The 19,352-nt window shown below is 41.6% G+C and overlaps 1 protein-coding gene across 2 annotated transcripts in view; it reads right to left on the bottom strand.

The window, feature by feature from the left end:
* MYO16 (myosin XVI) overlaps nucleotides 1-19,352 on the bottom strand; it is a 397,050-nt gene extending 377,698 nt beyond the window's left edge. Inside the window, exon 1 of one of the 2 annotated variants that reach the window (XM_075852491.1) lies at nucleotides 18,828-19,352. The gene's annotated coding sequence lies outside the window, so the exon portion shown is untranslated. The remainder of the gene's footprint in view (nucleotides 1-18,827) is intronic. The other variant, XM_075852492.1, reaches the window with a different exon arrangement.

Genomic DNA, 19,352 nt, shown 5'->3' with positions numbered 1-19,352 from the left:
AGGCCAGCAGGATATTGTCGTGTATTAAAAGAGGCATAGACTCGCGGGATAGGGATGTAATATTGCCACTTTACAAAGCATTAGTGAGGCCTCATCTAGAATATGCAGTTCAGTTCTGGGCACCAGTTCATAGAAAGGATGCCCTGGAGTTGGAAAAAATACAAAGAAGAGCAACGAAGCTAATAAGGGGCATGGAGAATCTAAGTTATGAGGAAAGAATAAAAGAATTAAACCTATTTAGCCTTGAAAAAAGACGACTAAGGGGGACATGATTAATTGATAGAAATATATTAATGTCACATACAAAAAATATGGTGAAATCCTGTTCCATGTAAAACCCACTCAAAAAACAAGGGGGCACTCCCTCCGTCTGGAGAAAAAAAGGTTCAACCTGCAGAGGCGACAAGCCTTTTTTACTGTGAGAACTGTGAATCTATGGAATAGCCTACCGCAGGAGCTGGTCACAGCAGGGACAGTAGATGGCTTTAAAAAAGGGTTTATATAATTTCCTAGAACAAAAAAGTATTAGCTCCTATGTGTAGAAATTTTCCCCTTCCCTTGGTTGAACTTGATGGACATGTGTCTTTTTTCAGCCATACTAATTATGTTACTATGTATATGTATATAGCTGCCCCATGCATTATAATGCCCCCCATAGCTGTCCCATACAGTATAACGCCCCCTCAGCAACTACACTATGACCCCCCTCCCATACCCAGTATAATGCCCCCATATGTACCTAATAGAAAAATAATAACATAATTACTTACCTATTGCCGTTCCCACTACGTGTGGAGGATCCTTCTCCTCCTCTAACTGTGCTGTGAGTGACTCGGCACAGACAGGCGGGATGATGTCACTACATCGCGCCTGCCTGCGCCGAGGCGCACGCGACACAGTGAATGCTGGAGCAAACCAACTGATTCCTGTGGACGCAGACACAGTTGGACGTGGGACCAGCGCGGTCAGCACTGTGTGGCAATGGGGGTCTTGCGACTGTTGCCACCCCTATATCTACTCCAGGCTGGGACACTCATCTGGTCCTGACATCCCTGTCCATATATGGACAGGGATGTCAGGGGCTTTCCCAGAGTCCCAGAGCAGAGCCGCTAGCGCTCAGCCTGGGACTCCTCTCCTTCTTACATTACTGTCCATATATGGACAGTGATGTTGTGACAACAGCAGTGTCAGCACCTGGCAGCCGAGTAGGCCTCCCCAAGTGGAGTGGGCACCGGCACTTGCCCAGGTTCGCCAGGTGCTGACGCCGGCCCTGTGTGTACCCTACAGCACATCACCACTTATTATGAAATGGCAACCTGTTAAAAAGTAAGATTGTATTCTCTTTTTTGCCAAAATTTCAACAAGAGAAAAGGAAAAGAAGAGAAAAAAGAACCCATAGGAGAAAGCAACAAATTATCACAAAGTGTGTGCTTGGCTATGGACTAGGACTACAAGGTAAGGGCAGGGTCGCACGGGCCCACCAAAGAACAAGAAGATCCTCCGCTGGGCCGAGGCTCTAACACAATAATGGGCCTTAAAGGTCCAGCATAAGACAATCCCATTTGGAGCTCTTTGGAGCCAGTCACTTGCCACTAAGGTCTATTTCTTATGGGATGATTCACAAATTATCTATTGGACCGTCTTGATTATACGTCCTGTGTATAAAATAATAACAACAAGGACTATGATTAAATTAAAAGTGGACATGTACATGTTCTATATAGATGTAGGGTGGGCCCTCAGAATCATCTCCTCTGCTGGGCACTAGTAACCCCAGTCTGACGCTAAGCAAGGATATGTCCACACGCAGAAATGTCTGCGACGCTTCCATACAGCTGGACGAGGCTTGCAAAAATCCATGCAGATGCTGCAGAAACAGAAGCGTTTACATGCATGGAAAATAAATTTAGCAGCAGAAATGTCACCAACAAATCTGCCATTTGTGAAGATATCCATATAACACGGGAAAAAAAAATCTAGTACTTGCACATCAAATATAAGATTTAAAGCTGATATAGATTTATTAATGTTAAATAAAATTGCAGGAGCAGAAAGCAATAGTCATGGTCTTATGACATTGAACACAGGCCAAGGTGAATTTTCCACATGACATGGTATTCATTTTCATCTAAATACATTTTCCAGTTACGGTAATTTATATTCATGCCACAGTTATGTGAAAATACTGTTCAGTTCTATCCAAATTACAAGACAATTTTCTTCTATAGCTATCTGGCTTTTCCTAACACCATGCTTTCTTAAAAATGGAAACATACTGTGGTACACTTTTCTTCTTCTTTCTGCTCACTTAGCTGCTGGGTTTATTTCAATGTATCAGTCAAGAGATAGAAAACCCTCCATAAGGTTATAGCAGCAGCACAAATCTTTATTTTGTCTTGGACTCTAGGCTTCTAGTATTCACCTATACTGATACATTGTAACAAACTGCAGCTTTGTAAGCAGCACGATTTTCAGACCATGAAAGTGCACAAGAATGTTTCAAATCACTGACCACAAGCAGAGATCTTAAAAATGATAATAAATTGAATCACAAAATATATTTGAAAGTCGTGCAGAGCTATTTGTTCACCTGTTCAGCAGCCTGTTCAGCTGTGACAACTGTATGACACCCAACGCCACTCCTGCAGTTCAATCTGTTCACCTGTTCAGCAGCCTCTTCCCCGATGATGATAATAACAGGGGGCTCCACTGCTGGGATTCATAGTGATCAGCTGTTATTGAAGAATGAATGGGCCACTAAATACTCAAGACCCCAGCAATAAAAAGGTGCATGCTACCCTTTCCATTATACAATTCAACTCCTTTAATCTACGTATGACTGAACATGAAAACTTAATATATTAGTAGTATACACTGTATAACACACTTTGTATGAGGAAAATAAAATGACAACGGAGTGTGGCACAGGAAACTTTTAGTTCATGACTGTATATTTATAATGTTGTCAAAGGCAGAAAACAACTATTAGGGTATGTTCACATGGAGTATTTTGGCGCTGTTTTTGATGAAGAAACGGCTTCAGAAACAGTGCCCGCAATCGCCTCCCATTGATTGGTTTAAAAAACGGTCGCAGGAAAAAGGAGTGACATGCCCTTTCTTCGGGAGTTTCCGTCTCTGACTTCCCATTGACATCAATGGGAGGCAGAGATCGCGTTGTTCACGGTGGTTTTTGCCCGTGGCACTCAATGTCCGCGGGCAAAAAAACGCAGCGAAAAACACCGCAAATGTTCTGCCGGCAGGTCAAAATCCTGAAGGAATTTTGAGGCAGATTTTTCTGCCTGCAATAACCTGTGAACAAGACTTTAAGGTATTTAGATTTAATAGGAATAAGGGTATGTGCACACGATGAGAGGCTTTTACGTCTGAAAAGACAGACTGTTTTCAGGAGAAAACAGCTGCCTCGTTTCAGACGTAAATGCTCCTCCTCGCATTTTGCGAGGCTTCTCTGACAGCCGTAAATCTTGAGCTGTGCTTCATTGAGTTCAATGAAGAACGGCTCAAATTACGTCTGAAAGAAGTGTCCTGCACTTCTTTTGACGAGGCTGTATTTTTACGCGTCGTCGTTTGACAGCTGTCAAACGACGACGCGTAAATGACAGGTCGTCGGCACAGTACGTCGGCAAACCCATTCAAATGAATGGGCAGATGTTTGCCGACGTATTGTAGCCCTATTTTCCAGCCTTAAAGAAAAAATATTTTAACATAAACTTCAAATATAGCTATAGTTATTAGTCTTAGCAATAGTAAGGGTATGTTCACACGTACACATCCGATACGCCTGAAATTACGGAGCTGTTTTCAGGCGAAAACAGCTCCTGAATTTCAGACGTAATGGCATGTGCAGGTGTTTTTCGCAGCGTCCATTACGGACATAATTGGAGCTGTTTTTCTATGGAGTCAATGAAAAACGGCTCCAATTACGTCTCAAGAAGTGACATGCACTTCTTTGACGCGGGCGTCTTTTTTACGCGCCGTCTTTTGACAGCGGCGCATAAAAATAAAGCCCGTCGGCACAGTACATCGTAAAACCCATTCAAATGAATGGGCAGATGTTTGCTAACGCTTTGGAGCCGTATTTTCGGACGTAATTTGAGGCGTAAAACGCCCGAATTACGTCCGTTAATAGGGCGTGTGCACATATCCTTATGGGTCGGTATGTACGATGACACCAGGAGAGTTTCTGAATATAACATTTGGCACCAGGCATAGATCAAGTTGTATTTTTGGCAGGATATATAGATAAATGTTGACATTGGGTGCCAGGCAAGGCTCAGCACATTAGTTTGTATCAGTGGCGTAGCTATAGGGGTCGCAGCGGTCGCAACTGCGACCGGGCCCCGTAGCTAGGGGGGCCCACAGGCCCCCCTCACCACACTAGCGCTGCAATGATTGCTCTACATTGCTGGGTCCCTGCTGTGGTACAAAAGAGAGCCAGTAATGTAGCTTAAAGCATTGGTGGCTGCTCAGCTGTCAGAGAGTCATTGCGTGGAGGGGGAACAAGACGGTGCCAAATGAATGATAGATGAATCCACTCATCTTATGAGACCCAGCCCTGCCCACTGTACTGTCCACCCAATCAGCTCACTTCTTGCTGTTTCCCTCTTCCTCGTGACCTGTTCAGAGGGAAAGGAATGGCTACAGCAAGAAGATGGTGTGCGTGTCTGCTGCTCCCCTGCAGTACCAGCTGCTCTCTGACCCCACAGCAGATGTAAGTAGCAACTAGTAATCCAGCTCTTAACCCCTTCACTGTGTGTGTGTGTGTGTGTGTGTGTGTGTGTGTGTGTGTGTGTGTGTGTGTCTGTCATGCTGAGCAGTCACAACTCAGGGCTGACAGTTTAGCAGAACAGACAAAGTATCTATCTATCTATCTATCTCATATATATATATCTCATATCTATCTATATATCTCATATCTATCTATCTATCTATCTATCTATCTATCTATCTATCTATCTATCTATCTATCTCATATCTATCTATCTATCTCATATCTATCTATCTATCTCATATCTATCTATCTATCTCATATCTATCTATCTCATATCTATCTATCTATCTATCTATCTATCTATCTATCTATCTATCTCATATCTATCTATCTCATATCTACCTACCTCATATCTATCTATCTCATATCTATCTATCTCATATCTATCTATCTATCTCATATCTATCTATCTATCTATCTCATATCTATCTATCTATCTCATATCTATCTATCTCATATCTATCTATCTATCTATCTATCTATCTCATATCTATCTATCTCATATCTACCTACCTCATATCTATCTATCTCATATCTATCTATCTCATATCTATCAATCTCATATCTATCTATCTCATATCTATCTATCTATCTATCTATCTATCTATCTATCTATCTATCTATCTATCTATCTATCTATCTATCTATCTCATATCTATCTATCTCATATCTATCTATCTCATATCTATCTATCTCATATCTATCTATCTCATATCTATCTATCTATCTATCTATCTATCTATTTATCTCATATCTACACTGGCGTAGCTATAGGGGTCGCAATTGCGACCGGGCCCCGAAGCCAGGGGGGCCCACAGCCCCCCGCACCACATCAATAAAAAGTTACTATAGTAACTCGGGCCGCGGGCCCCTGTTACTATAGTAACAGACTGACCTTACCTTCCTGGTTCCGGATCGCAGCGGAGGTCCTGACGTCACAGCGCTATGTACCGCGCACAACATCGAGAGGACAGAACTTCTGCCGCGGCTGAAGAGGAAGGTAAGATTAGTTGCCCTGACTGGCGGGGTCCGACTCCCGGGACCCGCCAATCAGCTGTTTTGAAGGGGCCACAGCACTCGTACGAGAGCTGCTCCCCTTCATTCCGGTCACACTATGAATCGGTGTCGGCGATTCACAGTGTGAGCGAGTAGTGAAATGAAGGGGAAGCTGCTCTCGTACGAGTGCTGCGGCCCCTTCAAAACAGCTGATTGGCGGGTCCCGGGAGTCGGACACCGCCAGTCAGGGCAACTAATCTTACCTTCCTCTTCAGCCGCGGCGGAAGTTCTGTCCTTTCGATGTTGTGCGCGGCGCATAGCGCTGTGACGTCAGGACCTCCGCTGCGATCCGGAACCAGGAAAGTCCCGGGAGTCGGACACAGACACATCAGCTATTCATGGCCTATCCTGAGGAAAGGCCATCAATGTTTAGGGACTGGACAACCCCTTTAAGCCTACGATGTAGCAGGCTTAGAGGGCCCATGAGACAGGATCACAGATTGTGTGATCCTGTTTGCTGGGCCCTGTATCTAAGACAATCACATGGTAGGCTTAGATACATGGCCCATGTGTGATCCTGTCTGTGGGACCCTGTATCTAAGCCTACCACACTGTCGGTTTAGATACAGGGCCCCAGCACACAGTAATCTTATACTGTATAAGATTACTGTCTGCTGGACCCTGTATCTAAGCCTACGTTGTGGTAGGCTTAGATACAGGGTCCCACAGACAGTATCACACATGGGCCCTGTATCTAAGCCTAACACACGTGTTACTAATCATTTTTTGTGTGTTTTCTTACAGGTTCGGTCGTTGGACTACGGCGGATTCCAGGACTACTTCGATGACGGCTTTTTTTTTATTATCAAAAAAATGGTTAATGAGGGTTGTGTTTTTTTTTTTATTTCAATAAAATATTTTTACTATGTCTTTGTGTTTTTTTTTAAACTATATTACTACCGCCTTAGTAATGGCCGCCGGCTGATTGACAGCATCCATTGCTAAGGCGGGGCTTAGTGTTAGCCGGTGCAGAGGCTAACACTAACCCCCTTTATTATCCCGGTACCCACCGCCACCAGGGGTGCTGGGAAGAGCCGGGTACGATCCAGTACTTGACCATCTGTAGTGATGGTCGGCCACTGGGGTGGCCGCAGGCTGGTATTATCAGTAGGGGAAAGGCCAAAAACAGTGGCCCTTCCTACCCTGGTGATGCTGCCTGCTGCTGCTTTATTGTATCTGGCTGGTTATGAAAAATGGGGGGGACCCCACGTCATTTAAAAAAATAAAAAATAATTGGAAAGAACGATGTGGGGTCCCCCCCAATTTTCATAACCAGCCAGATGCAACACAGCAGCAGCAGGCAGCATTACAAGGGTGGGAAGGGCCACTGTTTTTGGCCTTTCCCAGCCTAATACTACCAGCCTGCGGCCACCCCGGTGCCTGCCCGTCACTACAGATGGTCGGGTACTGGTTCGTACCCGGCTCTTCCCAGTGCTCCTGGTGGCGGTGGGTACCGGGGTAATAATGGGGGTTAGTGTAGCCTCTGCATCGGCTAACATTAAGCCCCGCCTTAGTAATGGAGGTTGTCAATCAGCCAGCGGCCATTACTAATGCGGTGATAATAAAGTTTAAAAAGATACAAGCACATAGAAAAAATATTTAATTGAGATAAAAAAACACAACCCTCAATCATTTTATTGAGAATAAAAAAAACACCGTCATTGAAGTCCTCGAATCCGAAGTCCAACAACCGAACCTGTAAAAAAAACACAAACACACAAAAATAATCAGTAACACATAAAGAAGCAAAATTATTATTCTTACCAATCCTGGTTCCAGCGCTGGAGCCGCAATGTCAGCGAGCTGGGCCCTGTATCTAATCCAATCATGTGTGATACTGTCTGCTGGACCCTGTATCTAATCCTATCATGTGTGATACTGTCTGCTGGGCCCTATATCTAATCCCATCATGTGTGATACTGTCTGCTGAGCCACTGTATCTAATCCTATCATGTGTGATACTGCCTTCTGAGCCACTGTATCTAATCCTATCATGTGTGGTACTGTCTGCTGAGCCACTGTATCTAATCCTATCATGTGTGATACTGTCTGCTGGGCCACTGTATCTAATCCTATCATGTGTGATACTGTCTGCTCAGCCACTGTATCTAATCCTATCATGTGTGATACTGTCTGCCCAGCCACTGTATCTAATCCTATCATGTGTGATACTGTCTGCTCAGCCACTATATCTAATCCTATCATGTGTGATACTGTCTGCTGAGCCACTGTATCTAATCCTATCCATAGTTTATAGGGTCGTAGTGCTATAGATATGCTATGCTGTCTCATATACACACTTTTTTGGGGGCGGACACACATGTATTGGGGCTATTTCCCTGACATTTTAAGCCCTGAGGGTATGTCCAAACGGCAGCGTCCGTTACGGCTGAAATTACGGTGCTGTTTTCAGGAGAAAACAGCACCATAATTTCAGCCGTAATGGCATGTGCAGGCGTCTTTTGCTGTGTCCATTACGGACGTAATTGGAGCTGTTTTTCTATGGAGTCCATGGAAAACGGCTCCATTTACGTCTGAAGAAGTGACAGGCACTTCTTTGACGCGGGCGTCTTTTTTACGCGCCGCGTTTTGACAGCGGCGCGTAAAAAAAAAAGACCGACACAGAACATCGTAAGACCCATTCAAATGAATGGGCAGATGTTTGCCAACGCTTTTGAGCCGCATTTTCGGATGTAATTCAGTGCTAAAACGCCCGAATTACGTCCGTAAATAGGGTGTGTGAACCCAGCCTTAGTGACGCCCCGGCTGCTAGTGCTGCATTGTTGGGTCACTTAGGAGACCCAGCGATGCAGCTGAAAGCTGCGGACCGTCGGCCATGAGAAGTTTGCGGGGGGGGGGGCCCAGTAAGAATTTTTGCATCGGGGCCCATGAGCCTCTAGCTATGCCCCTGGTTTGTATGCATAACATATGGTTATGTATTCATATAAAGTAATTACCTTATAACCGATACTTGGCCCCCGATATAGATTAAATACAAGTTGGCTGATGATTGTTTACATTTGATCTACATTTTCTCCTTAGTTGTATACTGAATGTGACTGAGAAGCATTGATTCATTTAACATATGATAAGACCATGAAATGAAATGTGCAGGTGTGAACTATAGTCATTTTCCAAGCCAAGAAAATCTTCCAAAAGAGACATTTAAAGAAATCTGTCTTTTGGTTTTCATATTCTTGTGATTTCTTCTTTAAATATAGAAAACAATCAGCAAAAGAAATCCTCTCTTTATATTTTAATAGATTCTGACATCTGTTACTACACATGTTCATATAATAACGGCTTCTTTTATTTTAATATGAACAAACAACACTTCCCTATTGTGTGTCAGTGCTGATAGTCAACACCATAGTGAGACGGGTAATGAAGCAGCTCTAAGGCCGTGATCACAAACGCTTTTTTTAAGCAGTTTTTGTAACGGTTTTTGGATCCGTTTTGCAAATCAAACACAGGAGTGAACATAAAAGAAAAAGATGCATCAGTCTTTTCTTTATATCTTTCCTTCCTTTTGGATCCACATCTGGCTTTGGCTTAAAAAACAGAGCCAAGAACTGCAACATTAACTGCTTTAAAACTGCCCGTGTGATCCAGGTCTGCTGGCCAAATAGATAGCTGTCGGCCGAACACTTGTTCAGCCGACAGCTATTCATCCCAACTGCACCATTAACATGCCAAGTGTACATTTTTTTTGGTGGTGAGAGGGGAATAAAGGATTAAGCATATTGAAATTTAATATGCCCAATCCTTCTTTTCACCAACATCTGCAGTCAGTGAAGACTCAGGAGACCACCATACACTTTAGATAGTTGGCCGATCCCTGGAAATCAGCAGGTTTGGCCACATTTATCTAATGCGTATTCCTTACACATGCAATTTTTGCATGTGACAAAGATACACATCAGATACACATAAGATAAATGCAGGAGTGGATACAAAAGAAAAGAGTCATATCAGTCTTTCCTTTAGGCTAGATTCACACAAGCGTATGAAACCTTGGACGTCAAAAATTGCAGTTTATCACGTCCGAGGTGCATCCGTACTGCACCCCTGCGGGATGTGTTATTACGCATCCCCCATAGACTAGAGTATATGGAGGGACGCGTGAAAAATAGGACATGTCCTAAATTTAAACAGACCCTTCACACAGACCCTTGAAACAATGGCCGTGTGAATGGCCCCAGTGAATTACATAGGTCTGTGTGACAGCCGTTATTTTAACGGCCGTCACACGGACGTATTACACGTTCGTGTGAATAAGGCCTTAGGCTGGATTCACACACAAGTTTTTGCTGCGTTATTCATGGTGTTTTAAACTGAATTTTTTTAATGCGTTTTCGGACAGATGTTAAATAGCCTACAGTAAATTATAAAGTGCCCTACATACAACTGCGTTTTGGTTTGTGGTGTTTTTGAGGCAATTTTGTGGCTAGTGCTGTTTATTTAGAAACTAAGCGTGCTCTGGGTATCTCATTTTTCCAGGCATTTTTCCCATAGGCTTCTCTATAGTTCTAAAAGTATGAACAAAAAGAAAATGAACTAGAAATGCCAGAAAAAACTATTTTACATTTTACAAAATGCTGGCGTTCTTAGAAGTGGTTTTTGATGCAGTTTAAATTGGCAGAAAATAAATCTGTGTGTGATTCTATTTCTGGCTTCGGCTTAAGAAAATATGCATTAAAAAACATGTGTGAATCCAGCCTTATGCAGTTGTTAGGGGTCTATGTTTTAGCCACAACCAGAATTGGATCTAAACAGGGAAGTATGAGTCCTGTATGCATGTTTTTTCTTTCACTGCCTTGAAAAGACAGCAAAATGCATGAAAAACGGCGCCAAAACCGCACTGTGAGAGTCTTGCCTTAGAATCAAAGAGGCATTGCAAATGCTAAAAAGTAAACATACAGAGAATACATTAAGGGGTAGCTTTCAGAAAATGGTAACATTTATTAAGTGTCCTAGAACAAGCGCTAATATATAATATCAATATTACATATAAATTATAAAAACATAAAACTTTAAAGAGCTAATACCGTACATTTCTCTAATGAGATGTGCACATCACACAGCAAATACTGCAAGTTCAAATTGGCAAATTCTGTGTGTATCTAAGAAATGTTTCCAACATGCAGTTCATCAATAATGTAGTCGACTATACTATTGTTTCTGCCCATGGTTTCCGTTCATGGGTTCCCCTGACGGGAAGGTCTAACAGAACCCATGAACGAAAGGCCGACGCAGATGTGAACGAAGCCTTACAGTTCTTGCCTATTTTGACCTTTGTATAAGAATGGACAACCGGCAGTTACCAAGTTACTCATGGTATATACTTGTTTATTTAAACCATTTACTACGTTATCTCAGATTTTAGGCTGCAATTAACTCATTGGGCACCATAACCCCTATTTTGCACCACTCACTGCTCCATTTGATGGTTATTAGAATTGAAGAACGTGGGACACTAAACTTAGGTTTCATGCAGCTGGTGGATTCTGGTATTTTTAGTTCATCAAGTTTCCCATATTATAGTAGCAATATGACCTAGCAATATGACCATAGAATGCAGCAGGTCAGTGACTGGTGCAACAAGACGGGGTTTGGTGTCCCACATTTCAGATTAACCAGCATTTAATTGCAGTTTTAGGATATACAAACAGTTTGTTAAATTCCATTAATACTGTAAAATATCCAACCATGCCTTACTCCACTAAAACATGCAGATAAACATTGCTAATTTTTGATGATGCTATCAAAAGCTAAACACTATTGATTTTCCAGATAAGAAAGAGAGAAATTAATTAGCAGTGAATGAGAATCTTTGAAGGTTGTCTTCTTAATTAAATCCTGACACTGAATCTTTAAATAGGATGGCTTCATTTCTCATCTATTAACGAAAAATAATCTTTCTATGAAGGCCATGGTACTGCTTCCAGTGAAATTATGCTTCAACTAGGTAGTGATCACTCCCTTATTCCCAATTACTATTAATATCTATCTGTGTGTATGTATATACAGTAAGTGTGTGTGTCGGCCAGAGAGAAATGAGAATGTCTAATAGAGACCTAGTGTCAACTGCCTGTCTGACCGGCATTAAATTACCACTAACAAATGACAATGTGGATGTTGGGAAAGAATGGCGCTCAGACCAACCAGAAAAAAACCATATATTTACAGAAACAACATACACAACAACATATATGACCTTCTTAGTATATCACTAAAAGCAACAGCACTGCTAGACAAAAAATGTGGCTGAATGTGTCATATTGCACCTACTATATATAAGGTTTGATCAGCTACGGTGAGGTAGGCAAAGAAATATCAATAATCTTCTAGTCACTCTTATAGATATGTAGACACGTTGGACCCAAGAAAGAATATAATATACTTTGCGATGCATATCTGGTATTACAGTACATTAACTACATAAAATTTCTCCAATGCTTGAAGCACAGAAAATTATTTTATAATACTCCAGTGTTCTTTGCTTAGAAAGTTTATCACACAAAACTGAGAAATATGTTACTTGTGTCTGAATACATTTAATTATAAAGGTTCTTGTTAAGCTTTTTAGATACTGTAGGTTTGTTAGGCATGTCATGTACAGGTGGCTCAGTTCTTTTAAGGTCAAAAGTTCTTTTGAGCATCTGCTGCACAGCAGGTTGGACATGGCATTTGTGCTTAACCTTTCCAACTTACCATTAACATATAATGATCTGGAGAGAATAACTTTTTGTATCTATGACTTGGATATTTTATATTTCTATGTGGGCATTTTACACTGACTTATACAGTGCCTTGCAAAGGTATTAAACACCCCTCCCCCTCCCCTGCGCCGCCGGTATTTTTCCAGTTTTGTTGCATTACAACCGGCAATTAAAATGAATTTTAAATTTGATTTCATTTAATAGACCTGACAAAATAGTCAAAATTGTTACAGTGAAATGGAAAAAAAAATACTGTGTGAGTGTATATGTACTCACCCTTTGCTATGAAACTCCTACATAAGGTCTGGTCAAGCAAATTAACTTCAGAAGTCACATAAATAGTTGAATATTGTCTCCCTGTCTGTAATCAAGGTGTCACATGATTTGTCACATGCTGTCAGTATAAATACACCTGTTCGGAAAGGTCCCCGAGTCTGCAACATCACCAAACACGCAACATGAAGGCCAAGGAGCTCTCCAAGTTGTGGAGAAGTATAGATAAAGGTTGTGTTATCTAAAAATATCCCAAACTTTAAACATTTCACACAGCACCATTAAATCCCTTATAACAAAACGGAAAGAATATGGCACAACTACAAACCTGACAAGACAAGACCGCCCACCAAAACTCACAGACCGGGCAAAGAGCGAATCAGAAATTCAACAAAGACACCAATGATGACACTGAAGGAACTCCAACGATCTACAGGAGAGATGGAAGCAAGTATCTGTCCATAGGACCACTATAAGCCGTACACCCCACAGAGTAGGGCATTATGCAAGTGTCCAGAAAAGAAAAACTTAAGAAAACACATTTTAAGTCCTCCAGACAGTATGTGACAGACTCCGCAAACACATGGAAGAAGGTTTTCTGGTCAGATGAGACGAATATTGAACTTTTTGGCCATTATGGGAAACGCTATGTGTGGCGCAAACTCAAAACACTTCCTATCACCCCAAGAACACTATTCCCACAGTGAAGCATGGTGGTGGCAGCATAATACTCTGGGATGCTTTTCATCGAAAGGGACTGAAAAACTGGTTGGGATTAAAGGAAAGATGGATGGCAGTAAATACAGGGCAATTCTTAAAGAAAACATGTTTGAGTCTGCCAGAGATTTGAGACTGCGATGGAGGTTCGCCCTACAGCAGGACAATGACCCTAAACTTACTGCTAAAACTACACTAGAGCAGTTTAAGAAGAAACATTTGAATGTCTTGGCCGAGTCAATACCCAGACCTCAATCCAATTGACATTTTGTGGCATGACTTGAAGACTAGTGTTGTAATGTCGGGGTAGGGAGACGGACAGGTGAACACTAATCTACCCGCCACTCAGTCCCTGCCTACTTGCACGGCCCCTCCTAGGCGACGGCGTACAACTGGGAAACGGTCCCTACGCTCAATAAGTGCACGACAGACAACACAAGACGAGGGTACACAGAAGCAAAAGGAAGTGGGGCAGTTGCCCACGGCAACACCGTGAGCAACAGGAGTGGTGAACGAGCCGAGTCAAACCAGGAGAGTACGTGGTAGCAAAAGCAGAGCAGGAGAACAGTCAGTCAAGCCAGGGTCAATATGAAGCCGAGGTCAATGGAAAAAAGCAGGAACAGCAGAGCCAGGAAACAAGAGAATCACAGGCAAAGGACAAGCAGCAAATGAAGGCATAAATAGACCAAGGGCGGGAGCTAGAACCGTCTGACCAGGCTGTGATAGGTTCTCCCACTCCTCAGCCTACCAGCCTGAGTGGTAGCAGATCAAGTCACTCTAGCAGACTTAGGAACAGATGCAGGCTGATTAACCACGGGCGTCGACACAGAAGCTGTGTCTGGCAAATCCTTTACAGGTGTACACCAACACAACCCAACTAACATGAAGGAGCTGGAACAGTTTTGATTGGAAGAATGGGAAAAATAATCCCAGTGTCTAGATGTGCTAAGATAATGGAGACATTCTCCAAGAGACTTACATCTGTAATTCCAGCAAATTGTGGCTCCACTAGGTATTGAAGGGGTGAACCCTTATGAACATTAATGTTCTGTTTTTTGTCTTAATTATTGTTTGTCACAGTAAAATATATTTTGCACCTTCAAAGTGGTAGAAATGTTGTGTAATCAAACCCCCCCCCCCCCCAAACAAAATAATCTATTTGTGTTTAGCAACAAAACACTGAGGGGGTTAAATACTTTTCATGTATTCATAAATGTGTAATTGTTACAGCAATTTTTATTTTTCAAATTGCCAATGTGTCAATTGTATGTAGAAGAAATAGATTCAATGCCAACTTTCTTAAATTACCTTCTATTGGAATAATTTTGCAGAGTGATTCATAGAAATCTATTTTATTTATTTTGTCCTTTGTATTATTTAAAGTGTAGAATCCATTAAATCTTCAGCAAGTTGCAAGTATAGACATAAAGTGAATATCCAGCCTTGAACACCATATGTTATCTAATCAGGTTCAAAATTCTGCTCTGATTAATTTCTTTATATAACTTAATAGCAGTCGGAGCCCTTTTTTTAAATTTGCTTTAACACAGAGCTCCAAATTCCAGTGCATACGGCTATACATGAATGTAATAGACCGGGGACTAAATTGGCTCCACACAGTCATCATGTTTTACCTGTAGAGCCACTATTTGTTAATCTAGTATAAAAAAATCTTCAATAAATAACAATGAACACCTACTCTCTAGTCTGAGTACAGTACCATGCCAAACAACTCCACATATGTCAGCTTCATAGAACTCTACATGTAGGCGCCTGGAAACTGAAGTTAACTGCAGTCCTACTTGAATTTTTATTTATTTATCCTAAAAGTAATCCCTTCTACGTATATCCAGCTAACTTACCCCAATTCAAACACTATCCGCCGTGTAAATGCACGAGAAGATATTTCTCTACTACACATATGCAGCTAGCGTACTAGAATGATTTTAGATAATTCCTTGGCTAAGCATTTAATTTCTTAGGTAAACAATCATCACTCAATACAACAGTTTTCCCTTTATAAACAATGTTTAGTTGTTGATAGCCCCTCCCTCTGTCAACCACTTCAATGCGGCAGACACCATTGACCGTTGCATTTAATGGGTTAAACGGCAGTGATCGGCGGTAACTGCCATCGACTGCCATTGCAGAAGGATGTCAGCTATATATTACAGCTGTCACCTGCTGAAGATGAAGCACGCACAGCTCCTGTGCCCGCTTCATCTTCATGACGGTTCTGGTAAGTCAGATTGCAGGAAGCTGCTTGTTATGTCGACGTACAAGACCCGTCATTTTGCGGGAAGGGGTTAAACACTACTCCAAACGTGCCCTTGTTAAAATCATCAGGTGGCTCTTTTTACTGTTATGGTGCGGTCAGTAAGTTCTTCCCGCAAATCGCCACAAAGCTACGGCACGGTGATAGTGCGGGCTCGGAAGCTGAGCCCACTCCATCACCTGTGGGTGTCAACTGTATATTACAGCTGTGAGCGGACGCTCTGCTGTAATAGCCAGGATCGGAGCTAGCTCAATCTCAGACATTTAATCCCTTAGATGCCGTGGTAAATAAAGACCACAGCTTCTAAGTGGTTTTCAGCCCATTGCTCCCCCGCGACGCGATCGCGGGGGTATCAATGGTTGTTTTCAACCAGAGGCCTAACAATGGACTCCAGTCTGCCATCTATGGAAGCCAGGGGCTCTGCAAATATTACATGGCGCCTAGAAACGAATCAAGCAAAAGTCAAATGGCGCCTCTTCCTTACTGAGCCTTGCCATGTGCTAAAAAAGCAGTTTATAAGCTTATATGGGGTATTGCCGTACCCAGTAAAAATTGCATAACAGATTATGGGGTGTTTTTTCTTCCATTACCCCTTGTGAAAATTAAAAATGTAAAGGCTAAATTTGAGATAACTGCATGCTATTGGTAAAAATATAATTTTCTATTTCCACTGCCCAATTCTAATAAAATCTATGAAACACATGTGAGGTCAAAATGCTCACTACACCCCTAGATAAATTCCTTGAGGGTGTAGTTTCCCAAAATGGGGACTTTTTGGGGGTGTTCCTTATGTTTTGGACCACAAGACCTCAGCAAACCTATAATGGTGCCTGGAAAACAACCCAATAAAAAAAAGGGGAGCAAAAATACACAAGGTGATTCTTCGCTTCTGAGGCCTGTGTGGCAGTCAAGTAGCACACTTGGGACACGTGGGATATGTCTAAAACCCAAGGAATCTGAGTAATAAAGATTGATTTGCAGTTCTCTGTTAACTCTTGCTGTGTTACAAAAAAAAAAAAAAAATGGATTCAAATTGAATATCTACAAAAAAGTTATTTTTTTTTTACATTTCCCCTCCACTTTGCATTAATTTTTTTTAAACTCCTAAAGTATTAAACTTATAAAAAGTTTTGAATATTTTGAGGGGTGCAGTTTTTAAATGAGGGTGATTTATATGGGGTTTATAATATAAAAGCTCTTCAAATCGACTTCAGAATACCTGCAGTCATTGAGGAGGTGCTGCAAAGTCATGGAGTTATACCTCTGCGGGATTTCAGAGCCGCTAGCTCTGATGTCAACAGAGAAGGGGTGGTCATTTGACGAGGAATAGGCTTGCTTACAGCGCTAGCTCAGTGACTCTGCAACGCTGCTGCACCGCCCCGATAAATCCAGTTATGCTATTTGCATACAGCACATGCCGTTATTAAACGTGTTACTCTGCAAAAGTGCAACCTGGCGATTTTGTCAAGAGCATGAATAGTGTCCTACAGCCCAATGTCGGCAATTTGATGGCCAAAAGGCTGATGACAGTTTCCCTAAGCCATCCTGGAAGTTTTATCATGAAGCAAAAGGTTCAGCCAATAACTCAATCACTCCACATCTGAACAACAGTGATTGATGTCACAGCGGAGTTCTGAAATATAATATATATATATATATATATATATATATATATACATACATACATACATACATATACAGCAAAACACTACAGAGAAGATCAGTGATGCCAACAAACAATCTACTACTTTCAGTCAAATTCCCTGAACACATTAACATCAAAAGTCTTTGTAGCAGTTTAGAAATGTCACATCCCACTATGTCATTATAGCTGCCCATTGTCATGGTATGCAGCGACAAAGTGCAGGTGCATGGCATGAAGGTTCCACAAGAGTTAGTGACCAATGGGTGCAGACCACTTATATGGATATATAAAGACAACCTATTAATGGCTAAATATTAACGCACACCGTAGCACATAATACATGCAGTGCAAGCACACATGAAATAATATATAAACAGGTAACATAGCTAAGAACCAGTGGGCAGAGGGGGTTATGGGCAATATATTTGAATGATGACACAACCAAGGGAGGAAGCTTCTGCATGTAGGACATTTACTGGCCGGCTTTGAAGTCAGCGTAATGTGCAGCCTAGTGCATGAGAACTAGGTAATAATAAAAAAAGATTATGGCAATTTTAACTGTAGATCCTTGGCCGCAAACACTGAATGATATTTGGTTAGAAAAATAAAAATGCACTTAGTACATGGACCACAGTATATGCAGAATTTAGGGTCTGGTGAAACTGGTCACAAATGTGAACTAGAAATATAATCCAAACTTAACTTATTTCATTATTATAATAAATTAAGAAGAATAGAAAAGGTGCTTCAATTTAACTTCTTAAAAATAACAGGACAGGAATATCCAATAAAAGTCCAAAATACAAAGTTAGCATCGGCACAAGCAGTCTATAAAGATACAATACAATAAGCGAGCTGCATAAACCGTGAAGCTTTACTTTTATAACTGGCATCATTTATCTGAGCCACTTTCCGACCAGGTAAATATTTAAAGTGCATAAAACCATCCATATTTACAATTCTCACTGTGCAATATATTTACAGCAAATGAGCTCAGGCTATGTCTACATGTGACATTCTGATCTCGGAGCAAACCCTGTCCATGGCAACAAGGAAATCTACGTCCCTTGTGCTTGCATCACACAACACTACCAGATATGTCTCCATTCCCGGTTACTCTGATTTCACCTTGACAATATTATAGATAAGGCAACATATTTTTATCAACAAATGCAATCCTATTAACTTCACAAAACAAACATGTAAGAACTAGAGATATTAAATGCAAATATTTTAGATAATCAGATCTCCAAAGGCACGCATATGGCACAGAGGCATGAATGATAAGGCACCGTCACTAAGTATAGAAGCAATAGTCACCGGTTTAATTAACACTTAAAGTTCCCTTACCTACTTCGTACTGTATAATGATCCACTGATGATAAGAAAAAGAACACTGTTGTGAAATGTTTCCTCAGCACCAGTCAATTATGTTCCTACACCACAAAGCTCCCCATCTTCAAAGAGCGATGATCATGCAGGACTTGCTTTAATCCTTGGTGGAAGCAGAACCGAGCACCCTATACAATCATACAAAGATGAGCCTATAATTGCAGCCGCTTATTGGAAATCCAAGAGCAGTTTCTACTATCAGCAGCATCCAGAGCGGGCACTTCACTCTGAAGGGGGTTTGGCTCACAGACAATCTTTTTCTTTTTCTGGTCAGGAGTCTTCCTCTACATCCTTTGTTTAAATGTGTGTGGGAGCAGTGCATCTCACTCCTTCCAACTTGCTCAATATTTATTTTAAAGGTTTACGGAAGGAAGGGATAAAAAAAGACAGATAGAAGGAAGGAAGGACTGGAAGAAAAGAAAGATCATCTTATGTTAGGCTGTTTCTAATCACCATGAGAAAAGGCTCCCGTTGATTTCTGGC

This window comes from Rhinoderma darwinii, chromosome 2 (assembly GCF_050947455.1).
Source record: "Rhinoderma darwinii isolate aRhiDar2 chromosome 2, aRhiDar2.hap1, whole genome shotgun sequence".
In the NCBI taxonomy this organism is placed as follows: Eukaryota; Metazoa; Chordata; class Amphibia; order Anura; family Rhinodermatidae; genus Rhinoderma; species Rhinoderma darwinii.
Note: the sequence above shows the minus strand (reverse complement) of the source record. Positions and strands in the feature narration are given on the sequence as shown.